Source organism: Desmodus rotundus, chromosome 5 (genome assembly GCF_022682495.2).
Source record: "Desmodus rotundus isolate HL8 chromosome 5, HLdesRot8A.1, whole genome shotgun sequence".
Lineage (NCBI taxonomy): Eukaryota > Metazoa > Chordata > Mammalia > Chiroptera > Phyllostomidae > Desmodus > Desmodus rotundus.
Genome location: NC_071391.1, coordinates 76,301,329 through 76,322,488, shown reverse-complemented (window position 1 = coordinate 76,322,488; position 21,160 = coordinate 76,301,329). Strand labels below are relative to the sequence as shown.

General features: G+C 35.5%; 1 protein-coding gene across 5 annotated transcripts in view; it reads right to left on the bottom strand.

The window, feature by feature from the left end:
- Positions 1-21,160, bottom strand: part of GRIA4 (glutamate ionotropic receptor AMPA type subunit 4) — a 383,403-nt gene that overhangs the window by 342,899 nt on the left and 19,344 nt on the right. The window lies entirely within an intron of this gene.

Here is a 21,160-nt window from a genome sequence, read left to right as displayed (position 1 = left end):
TTGGCTTCTCTTTGCATCTCCTGATACGTTTTCAAGTATTATCTTTCTAAACTCTCTGAGGTATTTGAATACATTGTCTTATGCAGAGTATAAAGCACTATTTTTATACATTGTATAAAACAGCTTATATAATATTTTATTATGAAAATGTCCAGTTTATATTGCCATATTCTTATTTCCTTGATTTTCTTAATATTTTCTATATTTTTTATGATTTACATACTCTCTAGCCTTTTCCTGACTAGTAACCTGGAGGAAATATGAACTGGTCATTACCTTTGTAACTCCACATAATATGCTTATTTCTCAGTGTATTGACTTCAGTTATTAACAGTGTCTATTATCGTACTTCACTCTGTCATTTCCTTTCTGTTGTCCATTTTTGTAAACATATTATCTTTTTGCAATAGTGAGATATCTTTAATATTAATTTATACCATATTTCAAGGATTAAACTTGTTTCCATTCTCAACACTAATTATTAGAGCTTCATGACTAATATTATTTAAATAATTATATTTACCTACATATCTTCAATACCATAAGTTTCCTACTAAGTCTAAATATTTGATAAAGTTTTATTGAAATTTATTTTCCGATATTATTTTTAGGAAGAGCTAACTGGTCATTTATGTCCCAAATTATTGCATGTTTGATATGCTTTGTATATCGAAGTAACCACATAGCTTGGTAACACATGCTTAACTAACAGTTTTTCCCTCAATACCTGTAGATTGTGTCACAATGCTTTCTCTTAGCTAATATAGGTAAGAAGATGTCTGAGACTAATCTGGGATACTTTTTTCCTTATAGATAACCTCCCTCATTTTTCCTCATGGCTGACAGGAATATTTCTTTACCCCAGCTTCAAACTGTTGACCAGAGTATGCCTCAGCCACTCTCTATTAAATTTGCTTAAATTATAACAAACTCCTGGACTTCCAGTCAAGATGGAGGTGTAGGTAAACATGGCTTACCTCCCCTCAAAACCACAGGAAAAATTACAACTAAACTACAAAACAACTATCACCCAGAATCATCAGAAAATTGAGCTGTATGGAAGTCTAACAACCAAGGAATTAAAGAAATCACATTCACTCAGATAGGTGGGAGGGGCAAAAACACCAAGATGTGGAATGGGAATCCCCACACCCATATGTGGTGGATAAAAATTGGTAGGGATATCTTGGGAGTGAGGGATCTTAACCCCACACCAGACCCCCAGTCCAGGGTTCCAGTGCCAGGAAGATAAATCCCCATAACTTCTGGCTGTAAACATCAGTGGGGGTTGTGGAAGTGGAAGAAACTGTGAGATTCTTAGGAGTTTCCTCTTAAAGGGTCTTCAACAAACTTAGGACTTATACAGACCTACTCCCTCTGGGCTCCAGCACCATGGCAGCAGCTGGAAGGTCCCCAGTGGCATATGGGGAGAAACTAAAGTATTTGGCATTAGGGTGAGTGCTGGGGAAGCAGCTCCCTCCCAGAAAAAACTCCAGAGGCTAGGCAGCAACCATTGTCCCTTCTCTGGGCCCTCCCACACACAGAGCAGAAACACCATATCTGAGGCTCCATCTCCTGGTTCACATGGGTTTCCCTTCCCCAGCAATTACCTAAGGCTCCACCTCCTTCAACTTAAAGGTGCACTTTTCTACCTGAGGCCATGCTATTAAGATAGGGAGTCAAGATCGCTCTACCTAATACATAGAAAGGAAAACAGGAGGCTGTCCAAATAAAGAGACAAAGATATATGGCCCAAATAAAAGAACAGATCAAAACTTCAGAAAAAGAACTAAAAAAATGGAGATAAGCAATCTATCAGATGCAGAGTTCAAAACACTGGTTATTAGGATGCTCAAGGAACGCATTGTGTACTTCAACAACATAAAAAAAGACCCAGGCAGAAATAAAGGTTACACTAAGTGAAATAAAGAAAAAATTATAGGGGATCAACAGTGGAATGGACGAAGCCAAGAATCAAATAAATGAATTGGAATACAAGGAAGAAAAGAATTCAATCAGGACAGCAAGAAGAAAAAGGAATAAAAAAAAAAAATGAGGATAGGCTAAGGAGCCTCTGGGATAACTGCAAACATACCAACACTTGAATCACAGGATTGCCAGAAGAGAAAGAGTAAGAAATTGAAAACTTATTTGAAAAAAATAATGAAAGAAAAATTCCCTAATTTGGCAACGGAAATAGACATACAAGCCCAGGAAGCATAGAAAATCCAAACAACATGGATGTAGAGGCCCACACCAAGACACATCATAAATAAAATGCCAAAGGTTAAAGGTAAAGAGAGAATCTTAAAAGCAGGAAGAGAAAAGCAAATAATTGACTATAGAGGAGTTCCCATGAGACTGTCAGCTGATTTCTCAAAAGGAACTTTGCAGGCTAGAAAGTACTGGCAAGAAGTATTCAAAGTGATGAAAAGCAAGGACCTACAACCTAGATTACTCTATCCAGTGAAGCTATCATTTAGTATCAAAGGGCAGATAAAGTGCTTCCTAGACAAGGTAAAGGTAAAGCAAAAGGAGTTCATCATCACCAAGTCATTATTATATGAAATGTTAAAGGGACTTATTTAAGACAAAGATCAAAACTATGAATATTAAAATGGCAATAAATTCACAACTATCAGCAATTGAATCTAAAAACCAATCTGACCAAACAAGACAAACAGAAACAGAATCATTTGGATAGTTACCATTTGGGAGGGAGAAGGGGGAGAATGGGAGAAAAGTACAGGGATTAAGAAGCACAAATACCTAGGTACAGAATAGGCAGGGGGATGTTAAGAACAGTATAGGAAATGAAGTAGCCAAAAACTTGTATGCATGACCCATGGACATGGATGAAGGAGGGGGCATTGCCAGAGGGAATGGGAGGTACTAGGTGGAGGGGTCAAGGGGAAAAAGATTGAGACAACTATAATAGCATTATTGATAAAATATATTTTAAAAAACAAACTCTTTACATAGATAGTTTCTTAGGAATATTGTCCCAGATACAGTTTCTTATTCCAATTATTGCATTTTTCCCTGCATTCAGAAATGACATTTATTTTATTTATGTATTCAATCAACGTTATCTTTCAAAGCTATAATACCTACTCTATCATTACTTAGGTTCAGTAGCTCTATAGTGTGTGCTATTTTCTCCACTCTATTCTCTTTATATTTTATTTAGCTTTTTAAAAATGCTAATCTACTCACTGATGTTGCTAATGTGGGTTAAACTTTGAAATGATTTTACTTTTCTCATCAAATGCTTTACTTAATTTTGCCTGCTTCCTTTCATCTCTGGAAGTCTCTTGTTTCTGTTTGTAATCCATTGTGCAGAATTCATGGTCTGTGATTTTCTTAAAAAGTCAAAAACCTGCTTTTATAATATTTTCTAATTTTTTAGGATATACATTTAAGTACATACTCTTCATTTGTCTTTTATGTGCTATATTCCCTTTTATGTATTTTTAACCAAAAAATTTAGATTTACCATGATTTTTTTTTTGCCTTTGTTGTTTTTGTATTCTTTACTTCTGAATCTGGGAAGTTCCACCCAATACTGTTAATTGTCCCAAAGTAGCTTTGATGGGTTGTCATTTATTTCTGCTCCCTTTTTAAACAAATGTTCTTGGAATCTCTCCCTTATTCTTTCAACTTGGGGATTTGCTTAGTTACCCCGTTGCTTGAAGCAGGGCTTGAGGCAAAGGACAGCTGCATTCCAGTTGTTACTTCTGCCCATACTCTTCCCCAATCGGTTGACTCATCTGACAGGAGCATAACTGGATTGTTTTCATCCTTCAGCTTTGGCACAGTTAGCAAATCAAGGAAGATATTATGTCACAAAATCCTCTTTAACTGGACTTGTGCAGTCCTCTTTTTTGCAGCTACAAAGTTTTATTGCCTTGCTTCTTTTTGTCTGTATCTTTTCTGGTTCAGCTTTGCCTTCATGCCATAGTTCCTGATTAAGAAGCTGAATCTGCAAACCAAAATAGTATAACTACATTGCCTCCTTTCAGCTCTGCTGCACCTGAAATTCTCTGGCTGGCGTAGAGTGTAAGTCTTAAGCGAAGAGTGTCTTGTTTCTTTTGGGGGCCACCCATTGCTTAACCCCCAGGCCTTACTTACATCTACATAGATTTTGTTAGTAGAGGCTCCTAGAAACAATTTCATGTTTCTTATACATTTCAGCTTCCTATCAATTTGGGTGACATGCGTCAAGGGCTGCATTCATCCTCTTTTGCCTGGGTAAAGCAATACCTGCAGCATGTCATGGTCCTGTTGTATGGGCTACCATTTCCTTATTTCAGCACAAAAAATTCTTTATTTTATGTTTATCTTATGCCATTGTGCTCTTACGATATCTCCTTAGGATCTAGGACATGTGGTCCAGGTACTTTAGACATTTTTTTTTCCTTAAAACTTTAGTGGTTGGGTGGAAAGGGGAGAAAGGCTTCCAGTACCAGTTAGATATCTGCAGAAGAATGGCTATGTTGGTGGTAGTCCTGTTAATGCCTTTGCCACTTTTACATGACTGTCAAGTCTTAGGAATAAGGGCCGCCCCTTATCTTTCCAAGTAGGATTGGGTGTGACCCAACTGCATGGATAGAGTGTCACCATAATATTTAACAGAGTTCAGGTGAACAGTTTGTTTCATGAATAGTGAGTTTCCATGAGTGACTCAGCTGTGTGTTCTCAGTGTGTTTCCGGCCCACTTCTCCTCCCTCAAATGCGGATTCAGAAGAAGGGTTGGAAAGGGTAGTTTTATGTCTCGTAGGAAACAGACCATAGGTAACACTGCTTAACATGGACTGGAGAACATTTTTCCTCCTACAAGGTACTGGAGGATAGAGAGGTGGCTACAGTGGCCTGGGCTATCAGTGAAAGTGATGAATGGCATGAAAGGTCCCTTGGGATTCACATGACCAAAATTAGGAATGACGTAGAATGATATCATATGGTTGCCCATATGTTTGAAAACACTCTCTATCTTGTTACATTGAAGGATTCTTGAGAGATCAAAAAAAATCTCCAAAATCAGAAATGTCTTACCTACCAAGTCTGTTGCCATTTAAATGCTGTCTATACTAGTCTTAGTTAAATCATTAAACAAAAATATTCTTCTCAATTTTCTGCTCAAGTATGTTCTAAAATGCACACCAATGACAAGCCTGAGCTGGGCAACAAAATCTGAAGAAAGGATAATGACTAGGGTGAGTAGAGAGGAAAAGACTAATATAATAGAGCAATTTAGGTTAAACTACCACTAGATCTAAACTCTATAACTCACAGATTAAAAGTTAATATTGTTGCTAAATTCAGAATTTTATTAAATGTATAGAAGTAATAATTATTTTTGTATTACTTATTCATTAAGTGCTAATAAAGTTTCAGATTGAAATGGTAAATTAAAGTCATATTTTATTTTACTTTTACTTAATTCAGTATTATCATAACAGATATTGGATAAATTAACACTCATAAACATTTGTAAGTGCTCATTAAAATCTTACAAAGCAATGTTCATGATTTTAAACATAGAATTTACAGTGAATATAACAACTAAGGGAAGAATAATGCTACAAAACATGTTCTGTTTGGGGCTTTTTACGTGTTAAATGAATAGAAAAGTAAAAAATAAGTAAAAGAAATATAATTTTAAGACATGTTAGAAAGAAAGCAAAACAAAATGAAAACAATTAGCTGTGACTAGTCATCAATCTAATTAAAAGTGAATAAAAGTTAGTACAAAGTGTGGTGAAAAGGGCGTCATCTCTCGCTACCGATGGCTATGTATGCTTATTTGGAAAGCAGTGTCACAGAGTATGGCAGCAGCCTTTAAAACACCCCCGCCCCCTCATCCAGGAATTCTCCTAGAAACATATCCAATGGAGATAAGTAAAAATATAATAAAATCATTATTTACAACTGTTAAACACCAGAAAAACCAAAAACAATTAAAAATAATTTACTAAATTATTAACATCCATAAACTTAATTATTACATAGAAAATTAAAATAGTATTTTTAACAATTATTGGGAAAATGCCTAAAATAAAATGTTAACCCAAAACAGCACAAAAATGTTAAAAATAAGTGTTTTTATAAAAGTAAAACTAGTATATATATGTCTTTATTCAGTGGCAAGATTACTGTGATTTTAACAGTTTAGTCTAAGTATATTTTTCAAATTGCCTGCCAGTCACATAACCTTGGCGATTAAAATATTTGTCAAGATAGAGCACCAACTATAAATGTGTTGCTAAGGAATTGTGAGAATACGAGGATAGTGTAAATTATATTTTGCATTTCTATCATTTTGAAATTCTTATGAAACATCCAACTTCTTAAGTAAAAGCAAATGTCTTACCTTTCCTGAACGTTAGGGAACAATTTGCACCAGACCTTTCATCACAGATAAACCTCCGAGTACATTGCAAAAGCTGAAACATGTTCTTTACTAATATAATGTCGAAATTCTCATAATAATAAAAAGAATTATCTACCTATATTCTCCACGAATCATTTATTGCAATAGTTCTATCATTTTTAAAATTATGAAATGTTAAACATTTCACACCTGTAGCCATTGTTAGTGGAATTAGGTCCAATGGGGACAAATGCTGCCTACGATGAAAGCCGCGCACGAATACAGGAAACATGCGCTCATTTTCTTCTTCATACTTAAGTGAAGACTAAGATGCAGTCTGTAAACTGAAGGGCACAGAAAGCATAATCCAATAGCTATCTTCAAACGTTATGATTTGTTGTTATCTTTATATTAGTAAGTTACTGCGGAACAGTGGGGGACGTTTGGAATCAACTGAAGAGACAGGGACGAACAGTCCCAGCTGCATCATACAGGAGGCATGTGACTTTACGAAGTTCACTTAGCTTTCCTGCTAAAAGAAACTGCCTCATTTAATAGTTCCCTTTCAATTTAATGGCTTTGGATTATCATGGTTATATTGTGGAAAATATGATGGTTCCATGATTATGAATTAAAACTATACACTATACAACTTTGAAGTAAAATACTGAGGGATGTCCTCAATTTTTCTAAGGTGAATTGCTTTGAATTATTTCATATGATATTATTTTGCTTCCTTTCATAAATACTGTCAAGCACAGAAATCGTTGAGTCCAGCCATCAACAGGACATATGACTGTGACATGATGCTGAGACCTCCATAGGACTAAGGGCCTCTGGTCCATTTTACAGCCACTGAAAGATGCCATAAGTGCACTTCATCCATACAACTAGTAACATCTGTTTAAACAGAATTCAAAAATATACTTTTTTATTTATTCAGGTACTTGTTCCATTAATAAACTTGAAAAAAACTTTTCTTCTAAAGCTAATCAATGAACTTAATGAATGCAGCAGTACTCAACTTGGAGACAGAGAGTGAACACTAAATTACGTTTAGCAGGGCGCAACTTTCCCTCCTCCCGTGGACTTAATAAGACTAAATGAGCATTCCCTTCCCAAGTAAGAGGGAGATGAGATGTATTTACTGATTTGTTTATATTGATTTTTGATGTGCTTGTTTTCTTGGTAGGTTTACCGTTTTAAGAGAAAATAGTGAAATATTGAGTCTATGTAAACATTTGTTCATTATCTACCATGTGCACTACACTGATTTGAAAACTGAGAATAGATAGTAGAAAAGGATATAGAGACAGCTTCACTTAATAAAAAAGGTTGAAGATGACAGGACAAGGAAAGGAAGCATGAATATTATCCTGCAAAGTTAGAAGAAGAAAGTGAGTTCTAATAATTCAAAGAAAGATGAACAAAGGAAAGGAGCGATTCTCTAAAGGACATAAACATAAGGTATCTAATGGGGGTAAAAGTGTAAAAAAACCCAAGTTCAATAAAGACACTATGAAATATTAGGGTAAGAATAGTGGTTTTTAAAAATCCTCACCCAAGATTTCTTTTTTATTGCTTCTAGAGAGAGAGGAGGGGTGGGGAGAGAAAGAGAGAAAGAGAGAAGAGAGAAGAGAGAAACATCAATCGGTTTTCTTCTCATATCTGGGTATGTCCCTGACTGGGAATCAAACCCACATCTTTTCCGTCTAGGGGATGACACTTCTTTCAACTGAGCTCCACTGACCAGGGCAAGAATAATGATTTTTAATTTAAAAACAGGCTATATTATCAAACATGTTATTTAAAAAGGGGTACAAATAATATGCACTAACAAATCATGGGTGAAAAACACATCCTCAAAAGTACAGACTCCTGAAAAGTATTTGATAACATCACTACTATATACTTTTCAAATTTACTTAAAAATGGCTATATGTATTATTGATGGAATAGAAAAATGTGATTTAGAGCAACAGGTATTCAGGAGATTCAAGGTAGCTGCGCATACACTCTGTTTCTTGGGTATTGTTTGCAGGTGCCCGGGGCTTGATAGCCGGTAGTTAACACAATGTTTCAATCCATGTCTTCCACAGCATCTCGGCCTGTTCATAGCAGCATGATCTTTCTGCTGCTCTGGTTTCACATCAATCACTGTCAGTGTTGCACAGCTTTCATTAGTGTTTCAATGGACAACTGCAGGATTTCTTTGGGGGAAGCTCTTCACAAGTTCACTCTTGCATAAGAACTCAGCCTAAGAGCTACTATAGTTCTTTCAGAAGAGGCAATCAATATCATCTATCAAGTGACACAGAAAAATTAGTTCAAACTTGCATGATGGTAGCAAAACTAAACCTTTATAAGAATTCAGAATCTCAGATATCCACATTAATTGGAACTAGTACTTCATTGGTGATGAACCATTTCCTTCATGATCATTTTCATGTGGATTAGCTTTTAAGAAACTTCATGTTAAAGCTGCATTTTATTTTACCTACATTCTAGAATAAACCATATGCTATAATAACACTCAAATATGAGTTGTTAAAAACCTGTTAGGTTTTAGACAAGTGCCTTATTCTCCTGGCTGGAATTTTTTTTCCGTCCTTAGAACCTTAGAGCACACTGTGGTGCTTCCTGCTGTCTAGTTTATATGATGGTCACCTATTCACATATTTTATCTCTCCTCTCAGACTTTGAACTTCATGAGGGCAGTGAATCTGGTTTTCTTTGAATCTTCCACAGCGCCTACTATGGAATGATATATTTGGTAGACATTCAGTAACTATTTATAAGTAATTGTGTTAACAAATGCATATTTTTCTGAGATGATTCATATTATATGATATGTGCAAAATGCAGAGATGTTCCCCAGAGAAATTCAGTCCACCTTAAAAGATTTACTTTTAAAATAGCAATGATATTAAAATAAATGTTTTTATATTATGCTGTTGTAAGCAAACGGATTGTTAAAAGTCACAGGTGTAGAATACTATTGTTAAAACATGCGTTAAAATTAAATATGTATCTCCATTTCTAACATTATGGACAACAAAGCTCTCTTTATTCTTCATACCATTAAGATTAGCTAGCTTCATGGAAAATATTTCCAAATGGTCGATTATATTCTCTACAATAGTAGGGAGTACAAATATCAGTTAAATAGCATTTTGTACAGTTTTTAATCTTAAAAATGCTCTAAACTCTTCTCCGTCTCTACACTTAAGATTTCACATTAAAAAACCATTGTTTTGTATTAATACATGCTGAGGTCACTGTTATAGTAATACCAGCTGAGAAGTCAAGAAACTGAATCATCGTGTGGTAAGATTCAAATACATCAGCCCGAGAGGAAGGGGATGGTTTGATGGCTGTGACAGATAGTGTCCTGATTCAATTTTAGCCACGTTCAGTTAGAAGGATGCACCGCTGCCTCTGTGCTTTATTTGATGTGATTCATTGTGGAGAGATACTGTCATTGTTTTAGGATTGCTCTTTACAGAGTTCGTGGATTAAATAAGCATCATTTTTCCTAAAGCATATGTTTACAGTGACATCATAACAGTGAGGAAGCATCACCCCATGCACTGAATGGGGTTAGACTGTAATCATGGACTTCTGAATCCTGGGGATACTAGGGAAAATGGGGGCCTTAGCCTTTTCCATGTTAGCCTTGGTAATGCGGGGGTTTGTTATGTATTATGTCTATGGAGAAGGGAAATGGAAGAAATCATAGGATGTTTTGATTTGGCATGTGGGTCAGGTGGGGTAACAAAAGAAAATGGGACTCAATGAAAAGTGACTTTGAACTTTAAAAGACTAAACTTCAAAAAAAAAAGAAAAAATGGCAAAGAATCCTTGAGGGATAAGAACAGGAAATTATAAGAAAGACATAAAAATTGTACTATCTACACTTTTGCAAATTTGGTTCACCATTGTCTTAATATGTACATTTCTTGAATATTTTTGCCTGCCTTTAGTAACATGAAGACTTTATACTATTAAGCATTCTATATGGGGAAACATGAATAAAAACTGAATTGATGAAAAGCAAGAAGGCACTTGTCTTTTGTTTCCTTTGCACTGGAAGCTGCTCGGGTTGTATTCTAAAGCTGATTCACATGTAATGGATTATAAATATACTCAATAATTAAAAGCGGTTTGTTAAATCAACACACATGCGTAGTAACAGAAGTGCGAGGAGTAGCTGCCTCTGGGTTGATGCGAATACTTAACTGCTGGGTCTTCTGGCAACGTCCCCTGTCAGACTACAGAGATTGTCTTCAATACCTTCCTGTTTCTAAACTACCTTGCTCATATATGTGCTCACACGAGTATATGCTCATATATATATGTTTTTTCTTTAGGATTTGAGTTTATGCAGAATAATGGAAATAAATAAGGTTAGATTTTACTGTGATAATTAAATTATAAATTAAAATATGAGAATTAGTTAATACTGGTCCTTATTCAAGGTCAAAGTCTTCTCTTAGCCATGACACAATTTCAAGTGCAGTGATAGTGCGGGTCACTCGAGGGGACCATGTGGCTGGGAGGCTTTTCATGGGGAGAAGGAGCAGTGTCTTCTAGTGCGTCTAATGATCTGTGAAATGGCATGAATCCAGGACAAGACTCACCCCTGTGAGCCTCGCAGAAATTAAAAAATGTCCTTCATAGTGTTTTCCTTTGTCAAAAATGTAATTTCCACAATTCCAGTATCAAGTTTACTTAGTCACTTCTCTTAAAATAAAATCAATGAAATTTATCACATATATTCTGTGCTTGACACTTACCGTGGAACTGTCATTTTTCGGCACTGGGACAGATCTTTGTATTGCCTTCCCCTTTTCAAATACTGGCGCTTGCTCCCAAGTCATAAACTACATATTTACACTGAACTTTCTTAGTGTGATTGTAATTCAAATACTAACATTTTTATTTTACCTTTATGCGGTTAATTTTCTACAGAGAGGTTAATAGGTTAATTTCTCCAGTTCTATTTTGCATTCTAAAGAAAATTAAAAATAATTTATTTCTGATATCTCTGATACCATTATTTTAGAGAATATTACAATATAAGAGTCCTATATTTGATTGCAGATTAAAAAAAAGAGACGAATTATAGTTTTAACTATCAGGACACATCAGCAACCCTATATGTCATCTAATTTCTTAACGTCCCATTTTTGAAACACTGTATGTGTGTGAGGGATTATTATCATAGGTATACAGACAAAGGCATTCATACTTGTCAAATCCCTCCCCAAACTGCACACTCTAAAATCATTTAATATATACTGATGCATACTCTACAGTGTGTGTACTTTCTAATAACGGATTTAAAAAACCCATTTCCAACATTCATTTATACAAAGACTATAACTGAGAAGTTTTTATTATCACAATCATGCAGCCAGTCCAGAAGATACTGCCCATATATTACATAGTAAGTCAATATAGGCCACCTAGGAAATTTTGGGAATGTCAGAATCTGAGACACTAAGAAGTAGCAACTATTAAGCATGTGTAGTCTATTATGAAATAGGGAAAACGGCCTGGAAACTGAAGTAAAGAACATTTGAATTTGAAGTTCCTTCCTGGCTGAGGGACATTGGGCAAGTAGCAAAGCAGCCCGAGTGATAGCCTGATTGATATACGAAGCAGGCACTGTGCTAGACACCTCACAGGCTAGATCTCGAACAAAGCTCAGAGCAGCCCTTTGGTTTACTACTGTTGTCCCTGTTTTGCATTTCTGACAACTGACACTCAGAAAGGTTCTCAGAATAACCTGCCTGGGATCATGATGTCTAGGATGTGGCAGAATCCATCTGTGACCTAAGGACGTAAAGCACCAGGCTATTGCTAGAATCATGAGTTCCAACCTAATATTTCTAGTTATTTCTCAGGATTGTATTGAGAATCAAATCACATAGGTTATTATCCAAGGTTTTGTAAATGATAAACTGGTTGTTATTTATGTGATTTCCAAAAGTGCCTTCCAGGTCTGGGATTCTAATTTTATTACTGAACTAGGTGTGAAATATGACTCTTTTGACTTGTAGAATCTGGATTTCTGTGGCCCAAGAGATTTGCAATTACTGGCTTCAATTGGTTCCATAAGTGATATCTGGAGACCACTCCTAAGAAAGCATTGTCATGGCAGAGAAGTTTGTTTTTCCTAATAGTGTCTCAATGCCAGTGCCGTTACACTTGACCTGTGGGTTCACAGCTTGGATGGTAATGCACATGTACATCCAGAAACATTTACTCAGAGTTTATTATGATTTAACTGATGCTGTGTTCTATGTTCAGGGGATGCAAGGAAAATAGGTGGAGACTATGTCCTTAAGAAGCTTGCTTATAGTCTACTGAGCAGATTTGCAATTTATGGATAATTTGTAACCTTATACTTTAAAGTCAGATACTTTGGATTTGACTGTGAGAAAAAACAATACTTTAGATGGATATATATATATATATAAAACTTCAAATAGATGACAATATTGTCAGTTGTGAAAAGCGTGTTCATAAAAAATCTTAAGTTTAAGGCCTACTTCAAACAGAAGTACATATAAGTGGAATAGTAAAGTTCCTCTATTTAAAGTGTATCAATTTATTAAGGTCATTTAGTCATCTTTAAGCAACTATGGAAAAGTTCCTCATAATACTGAAAATATAAGACAGAACATTGCGGGGTTACTATCCTCATGGAGCTTCTATGTTTATATTCTGATTTGTTTGAAATACTGCAAGGTGTTAGTGGGATGTTGTCTCAGCAAATATCTTAAAAGCTGAGAAATCTCCCGCTAATCAAAGATACTTTAGTCCTTACCCCCCACCCCTGTCTGAGGCATATTCCAGAGTCATGTGTTCTCTGGTGACTTCTGAAAAAGTATCCTTTGATTAATTTGTTCTTTTTGTCAGGGATCACAAAGTCAAATGCTTACAAGCCTAAATAGAAAATAAAAATACTGCAAGTAGGCCTCGGGTTTCTAAGACCCAGCTAGAGAAAGCAGACCTTATTTATTTGTTTATTGATGACTTTTTTATTGTTGTTCTATTACACTTGTTCCAATTTTCCCCGTTGTTCTCCCCTGTGCCACCCACCCACTAACCCCCACCCCCAGTTCCACAGTCAATCCCCACCCTCTTGTCAATGTCCATGTGTCATTTATACCTGTTCCCCTGTTCCTTGACTAGGCCTTTCCTCTTCTTTCCCTGCTTATCCCTTTCCCCTCCCCCTCTGATGGCTGTCAGTCTGTTCCTTGTTTCCATGCCTCTGATTTTATTTTGTTCATTTGTTTGTTTTGTTCATTAGGTTCCTCTTATAGGTGAGATAACATGATATTTATCTTTTGCCACCTGGCTTATTTCACTTAACATAATACTCTGCAGTTCCATCCATGCTGTCCCAAAAGGGAGGAGTTCCTTCTTTCTTCCTGCCGTGTAGTATTCCATTGTGTATTAACTCCGGGCCACCTACTAAGCTCCAACCAGTTGCTGCCATTAGGAAATTCTGATTCATTGTAATAAGGATTTTCTAATTTTCTAGAAAAGTCAGAAATCCAAAATTTTATGTACAAGCTACCAATTTTTAGGAGGGAAATAAATTAATTTTTTAAAGTCTTGTGGAACAAACAATACACAGTTTTTGTAGTTTCCTTGCCATGATGTTATCTTCCCCAGAAATCTTACTTTTTAATGTGAAATGTATATATTCTGACAATCTTCTTGTTCATTGTTTTAACTGTCATCTACACGCTGATAATTCCAAAAGCCACACCTTCATCCCAGATATTTCTACAGCAACTTGAATACTCAACTGAGTATAGAAATTCACTAGACAGAAATTTCTGACAAAATTAGATCTAAAATGAATGCATAATACTGCTTTAGGGCTTCTTATTCCATCTTCCTTCCATATCTTTATAACACACACTCCACTGTGTTTTAAGTCACAATTCTAGAGACATCCTTCTCTTCTCTTCCGTCAGCCATAAAAATCTGCATTTTATTTTGTACACTTGAGGCTGAGTGAATGATTTATTTAATTATATCCATGATTACTATGGTTACACTAATTTTCAGAGGACAATATCTAAACACTTTATATGATGTATTTTAATGCATATTGTTTTACATATTTTGAATTAAGATCAAGCTAAGTATTTTCCTCTCCAATGTATAATTTAGTCTCCTAAAACACAAAGGATTTCATTAACCTGCCAAAAATTCACATAACTAGTGAGCAACAAACCTGGGAATTGAATCTGGGTCTATCTCCACAGCCTGTGTTCTCTCCTTTCACCAATGAGCTCAGTTTGGAAGAATGGAAGTATTTCTACATGTGGAGAGAAGGTGGGAAGATGCTCAAAGCAGTGCTATCATTTTTGTTATGCTCACCAGAGGATATGTTTCTTGATTTTGGAAAGAAGAAGGGGGAAAGAGAAAAAGACAGAGAGAAAAAAAACACCCATCGATGTGAGAAACATTGATTGGTTGTCTCCCATGTGTGCCCCAACCAGGTTCCAAACCTACACCTAGGTGGGTGCCCTGACTGGGAATCAAACCCACAACTTTTTGGTTTGTGGAACAACGCTCCAACCAACTGAGCCACCCAGCAAGAGCAGTGCTGTTATCTTTGAAACTGGGTGTGAGAAACAGCAGAGGCTAGAAAGTGAGAAGTATAAATAAAGAGCCGATCTTTAATAAATAAAGAGCTCATCTTCTGAAGAGATGAGACATCAGTTAAAACTATAGACAAAAAGAATGCAGAACAATGAGACATAATGAGAGATGAGTGGGACTTTGGTGGGGTTCATTTTGTATTTTTGCATCTGCCCTCTTTTCTCTCAAAGTCGATCCTTCATACTGATGCCAGAATAATGGCCCTTGACTTCTATTTTTCATAATAGTAGTCCCCTACCTAAACTTTCAAATGCTCCTAGTTATCAAATTATTTTATTGGCTTGTATAGTCCTGAATTTATAAAAGTCTTCCCTATACCAGCTTCCCCTCACTCAAATTCTTCTCAGATCCAATGAGATACTTAGCTGTGCCATCCCACCCCATTTTCTAGGTTAGTGCTTATGCTTGCTCTGTGCAACTCTCTTTATGCCTCTTCCTTTCCACTCCATTCCTTTTATGACAAAATTAAATTCTACTTTATTAAGGTTTATGTTTATGAACTGTAGTCTCTTCTGATACTCATTCTTTGGTGATTACACTATACCTTCTAATTTAAAACTTATTCTCTTATTTCATATTAAATGACTTCTGCATTTCTACCAGATTATAAGCTTTTAAACGTGCAACATCACATCTAATATTTCTTTTCAACAAAATGTGTGACACAATAAAGGTAGCAAGTCAGTTGCCAAATGAGAATTCAATTAACTAAAGTGACAATGGAACACTTTAAAAGCTGATTTTAGTAGGAGCCGAATAACTTAGTAACAAACACATAGATGCTTAAGGAATATAGAATATACAAATGATAATTAATTGGATTTCTCTGAGTGATTCAATTCATAAATGTTGAGTCTAACCAGAGTCTGACAAAGGATTTATTTTTCATTATTTACATATAAATTCAGCATCTAAGGAAATTAACCCAATCATATTTTATTAATCAAATTAGTCTGGGTAATGTAGAGTCCTTTTCTTTAACCTATTATCTTGGCCTTATAAGAGATAATCAAACAGTCTTTCTGGCTCTTGCGGACAGCAAAAAGAAAATGCTTTTGGAAGTGCATTATAAAGACACTAACACAGGCAGATAGTTGCCTCCTCCCCAATATATCCATAGCAGTTGCCACATTGCACTAAGATTTTCGGCAGTCATCACTGGGTAGTGTGCTGATTAAGAACAAAGAGGCTTCTGTCCCCAGAGTGGAATACTACTTGGCACTGTAGACATACAAAAATGGCCTTTGCAACTAGATAAAAATAAAAGGATTTTAGTGGGTCTAGTTGCTCTGTAAAAGACAAGGTTGGGCAGAGACATTGAAGTTGAAGACATTGAAGAACAATCTAACAATAGCCAGGGCGGGGGTGGGGGGTGGGGGCGGGGACAGTGGGTAGAGGGGATTACAGGAAGTACTATAAAGGACACATGGACAAAACCAAGGGGGAGGGTGGAGGTGGGGGAGGGAGGGGGGTTCGCCTGGGGTGGGGTAGAGGGATGGGGAGAAAAGGCATACAACTGTAATTGAATAACAATAAAAAAAATAAAATAAAAAAGACAAGGTTGGGGGTAGAAGTGAGAAATGTTGATGCTTGAATTAGAATTTTAAATGGAGAGCTGTGGCATCCCTATTCAGGGGCTAGCATCCTGGCAGCGTCACCATTCAGGTGACATAATCCTCATGAGACATTGAACTGAGAGGAAGGATGGAAGGCAGCTTGTATGACTGTCCTTTCTCACCCAGAGACTCTCATGACTGGACTTTTAGCCTCTAAGCCCCGAAGGCATGTGTTTTAATGAGCAATACTCTTTACAATCCTTATCAGTCACCTACTCATATGAAGTCCGTAAAAATTGGTTTTTTTATTTTTATAGTTTCAACAGTCACTAATAAGGAATCTAAAACAAGTTGTTTAGTGGATGCTCAAAATATTAATTAAAACTAATATCTAACCATCAATTCCAAAATTCCTCCATTCTGATATTCATATATACTCAGCAGATGTTAATTTAGTGTCAGGCATTGCGCCATGAGCCAAGCACTAGGGATTTGCTCACAGATTCAACGGCATCCAGTCATCCAGGAGCTCGCATCCCAGGCAAACATGTGATACTATTATTGACAAGGTAAGCTCAGGGTGCCACGGATCATGGCAAAGCAGAGCTTAAGCCAGCTTAAGGTGGTCGTAAAAGACTCCAGAGACAGTGACCAGATATCCAAGAGCCACCAACTCCCTTCTGCAGCTATATGCTTTCTACAAAATTAAAATTAATGTGTGCAATCAGAGTTGGTAAGTTATATATTTCAATTGGCAATGAAAAATGCTTGTCATTACCAGTCATTCTCTTGGCTCCTTTAGGTGAGCTATACTACATAAATAAAATGACTCAATTTAATACTTTTAATTAAAGTTGATATTTTCATTTTAAAATAATGAAAGTATGTAAGCAAAGAGATCAAACATGACAACTGCTAAGTGGACATGATATTCTGACAACAAGTCCTGATATTGGCTCAGATGTCTAAAGATCTCCAATCTGTCCCATTTGGAAAGATCAAGACAAACTCAATGGTGGTGAGATTACTACATTTTGAGCAAAATAATTTAACAAACAAAATATAAACAGAAGCATACATACAAAGAACAGAAAGACAGCTCTCAGAGTTGGGGGGAGGGGTTGGGTGAAAAAAAGTGAAAGATTAAGCAAAAAAATAAATATATATATGCACGCACACACACACACACAGAGACAACAGTATGGTGATAGCCAGACGGAAAGGGGGTGGGAGGAGATGGAAGAGGGCAAAGGGGAGATCATGGGGATGGAAAGAGACTTGACTTTGCATGGAGCATGATACAGTGTGCAGATGATGTTTTATTGACTTGTGCTCTCAAAACCTATATGGTTTTGTTAAGCAATGTCATTTCAGTAAATTCAATGAAAAATATTACTATATTTTCTTTTCTTTAGATATTGTTAATAAGCAAAGTACAAATATACACTTTTTGGAAATATGTAAAAAACTCAGAAATACGTCAATTAAAATAAAAATTCTGCATGATACTAAAGAAAAATAATCACTATCAGAATTTTGATATATAGTCTCTTCAATCTCTTTCATATATTAGAGTTCTTATAAAATTAAAATCAAAAGACAACCTATCTTTTCTTCTCTCACCAGCATATCTTATATATTTCTTGTATATTAAAAGTCTCTAAATCATGATGTTTTATAGTTAAATACTATTCTTCCAGAGAGATAGTACATTGGTTGTAGTACAATGATTAAAAAGCATGATATTACTAACACTAAATGAATAATTTCTCTTTGAAATAAACAGGTAAAGTAAAAGTATAGGAGAGGTGAACACATTATTACTTTGAAAATAAAAACATTTCAGCAAAATTCCTCTCTCAATAAAATATTCACACTTGGTTTTTAATCATTTCTGTAAAACAAAGCTTATTTTCAGAGTCACTTGTTTCCATAACATGCTATGATTACCAAATCTTGTGAAAACAGCAAGATCAATATTAAAGGCATGGGTGAATGCATATGTATATTCAATATGGATAAAACAGATTCTAAATTATGCACTGTATTATATAACTAACAAATATAAATTTATTTACAAAGTTATTCTGGTATATATATTTGCTGCTTTTTTAATTTTCAAAAATAAATAAATATGTAAGTAGTACTGGGAAAAAGTATGTACATGAAAGTTCATACTTCAGTATTTTGAAGGCAAGAAAACACCATACCCCACAAATTATATATTCTACTTTTTCATTGTATTTTTCCTTTGGTAAAGTCTGTGTATACAGTCATGTGTGTTGGTGTGTGTATGCATCTATGTATCTATTTGTCTATATACATACATACACACATACATACGTACATACGATGGTAGTTGTACTAATTATTATTCTAGTATTACAGTTGTTGAACTCACTCACTTTTATTAAACTAGTTCTTACTACTCTATACTACATAATTGAGTGGAAAGTCACAATTTTAATATACATGTTTATTTGTGCCAACTAAATTAAATAATTTAAACTTCTACCAAGAGCAATAACTTTAAAAAGTGATAATCTGAAATTTATTTCAGAATAAAATATGTAGTGTTCTGCCAGCAATGATACTAATCTGTAAGAAAATGTAATTGCCTTTATAGATATTATAAAGATGTTTGTTTATTTACTTATTTTCTGCCACCAATACCAGCTCTTTTCCGACCTGTTTGTTATCATAAAAGACCTTGTTTTTAGTCTTAAGAAATGTGGTTGGGATGATAAACTGAGTATTTTTTGCTGGAAGGAACCACTCCAAAGGAAAACAGTGAGCTGAATTACATACAATAATGGGTTCCACAAACAGCAATGAAGTAGCAAATGGCATTTCTTATCTAGAAAATGGTTTCTTAGTGTGTTTGGTGTGGGAAAGGAACCACGGTTTGTTATATGTGTGAATGATGAGCAGTGGTGCTAGAATTCTTCCTAAAACATAAACATAATTATTTCATAAACTGCTTAAAATGATTCCTGTTTTCTGGCCCAGAATAAAATGCAAAATCCTTATCCTGGCTTACAAGGCCGTTTGCAAGGCTCCCCGTGCCTCTGTAGTGTGCTCACCCCTCCCCCTCAGTCCTCCACTTTACAGACCCCCAAGCCCCATCTCTGCCTCCGTTTTCCTGTGGCACTACTGATCCCCAAAGTCGTCTGCACACCTTTACATTTTTCTTATGATGCTCTTTTATTTGCCTGTAATATTTTTATCTCTTTTTAGAACAGGGCAAAATCTCATGCATCTTTTAAGACTCACATGGATTATCACATTATCCTAATCTTCCTAAAACACCTGTGCTTGGGAGGATGCGAGGTAAAGGGAAGGCATAGAGAAGAGGTTGGGGCAAAATCGACAACAGTGATTTCCCATATCATTTACTGACTAGAATTTCCAAGTATCTACACAGAATCCTGCAGTGTACTACCATCAGTGGCTCTCTTTACCTGACTATGAGCCAGGACTGCTGTGGGAAATTCAAGCTCCTCTAAACAATGAATTCTTTAAAAAAATCACTCAACTAGCTCTATCGACTCCATAAATTACTATAACATTTTGAGGACATCTTTTGTTTTCTTTTACATTTTACTAGACACCTTTTCCCCCTATTATGACACTGCTTTTCTGCCAAAAAAAAAAAAGACATAACAAAAAATAAGAAGAGAAAATAAAAAGAGTCTTAAGATACATAGAAGAAACTCCTTTACCTCAGAACTGTTAGCATACATCAGCTAGAGGACTGTCATGTTTGACATTCCTTCTTAAACAATCAAGCTGAGCATTATGAATTTAACCATTCCACAATTAAATATGATTAAGTAATATTTCAATGAGTATTTTCATGAATTCAAATTATTCACCTTTTTTGATTTTTGATAAATCATAAAAAAATTGATTTTCATAAACATTGTATCAATTTTAAATGCTTTATCCCTGTAGTGATTTAAAATTCTCTTTATCAGACCCAACTCAGGACAAAAGACCTACACAGATTGAAAGTGAAGGGCTGGAAAAAAATTTTCCAAGCAAACGGACAGGAAAAAAAAAGCAGGGGTAGCAGTAGTCATGTCAGACACAATAGACTTCAAAAACAGGGCCATAGAGAGAGACCCAGAAGGTCACTTCATAATACTCAAAGGAAGAATCCACCAAGAAGACATAAATATTGTAAATATATATGCTCCCAACATAGGACCACCCAAATATATGAAGAAAATCTTGGAGGACTTCAACAAAGATATTGACAGCAACACAATTATAGTAGGGGACTTTAACACCCCACTGTCAAAGATGGACAGATCTTCCAAACAAAATATCAACAAAGATATTGTGGCACTGATAAACTCCCCAGATGAAATGGACTTAACTGATATATATATAGCCTTTCATCTCAAAGAAGCAAAATACACATTCTTTTCAAATGCACATGGAAGATTTTCAAACATAGACCACATGATAAGACACAAAACAAGCCTCAACAAGTTCAAGAAAATTGAAATCATAGCAAGCATTTTCTCTGACCACA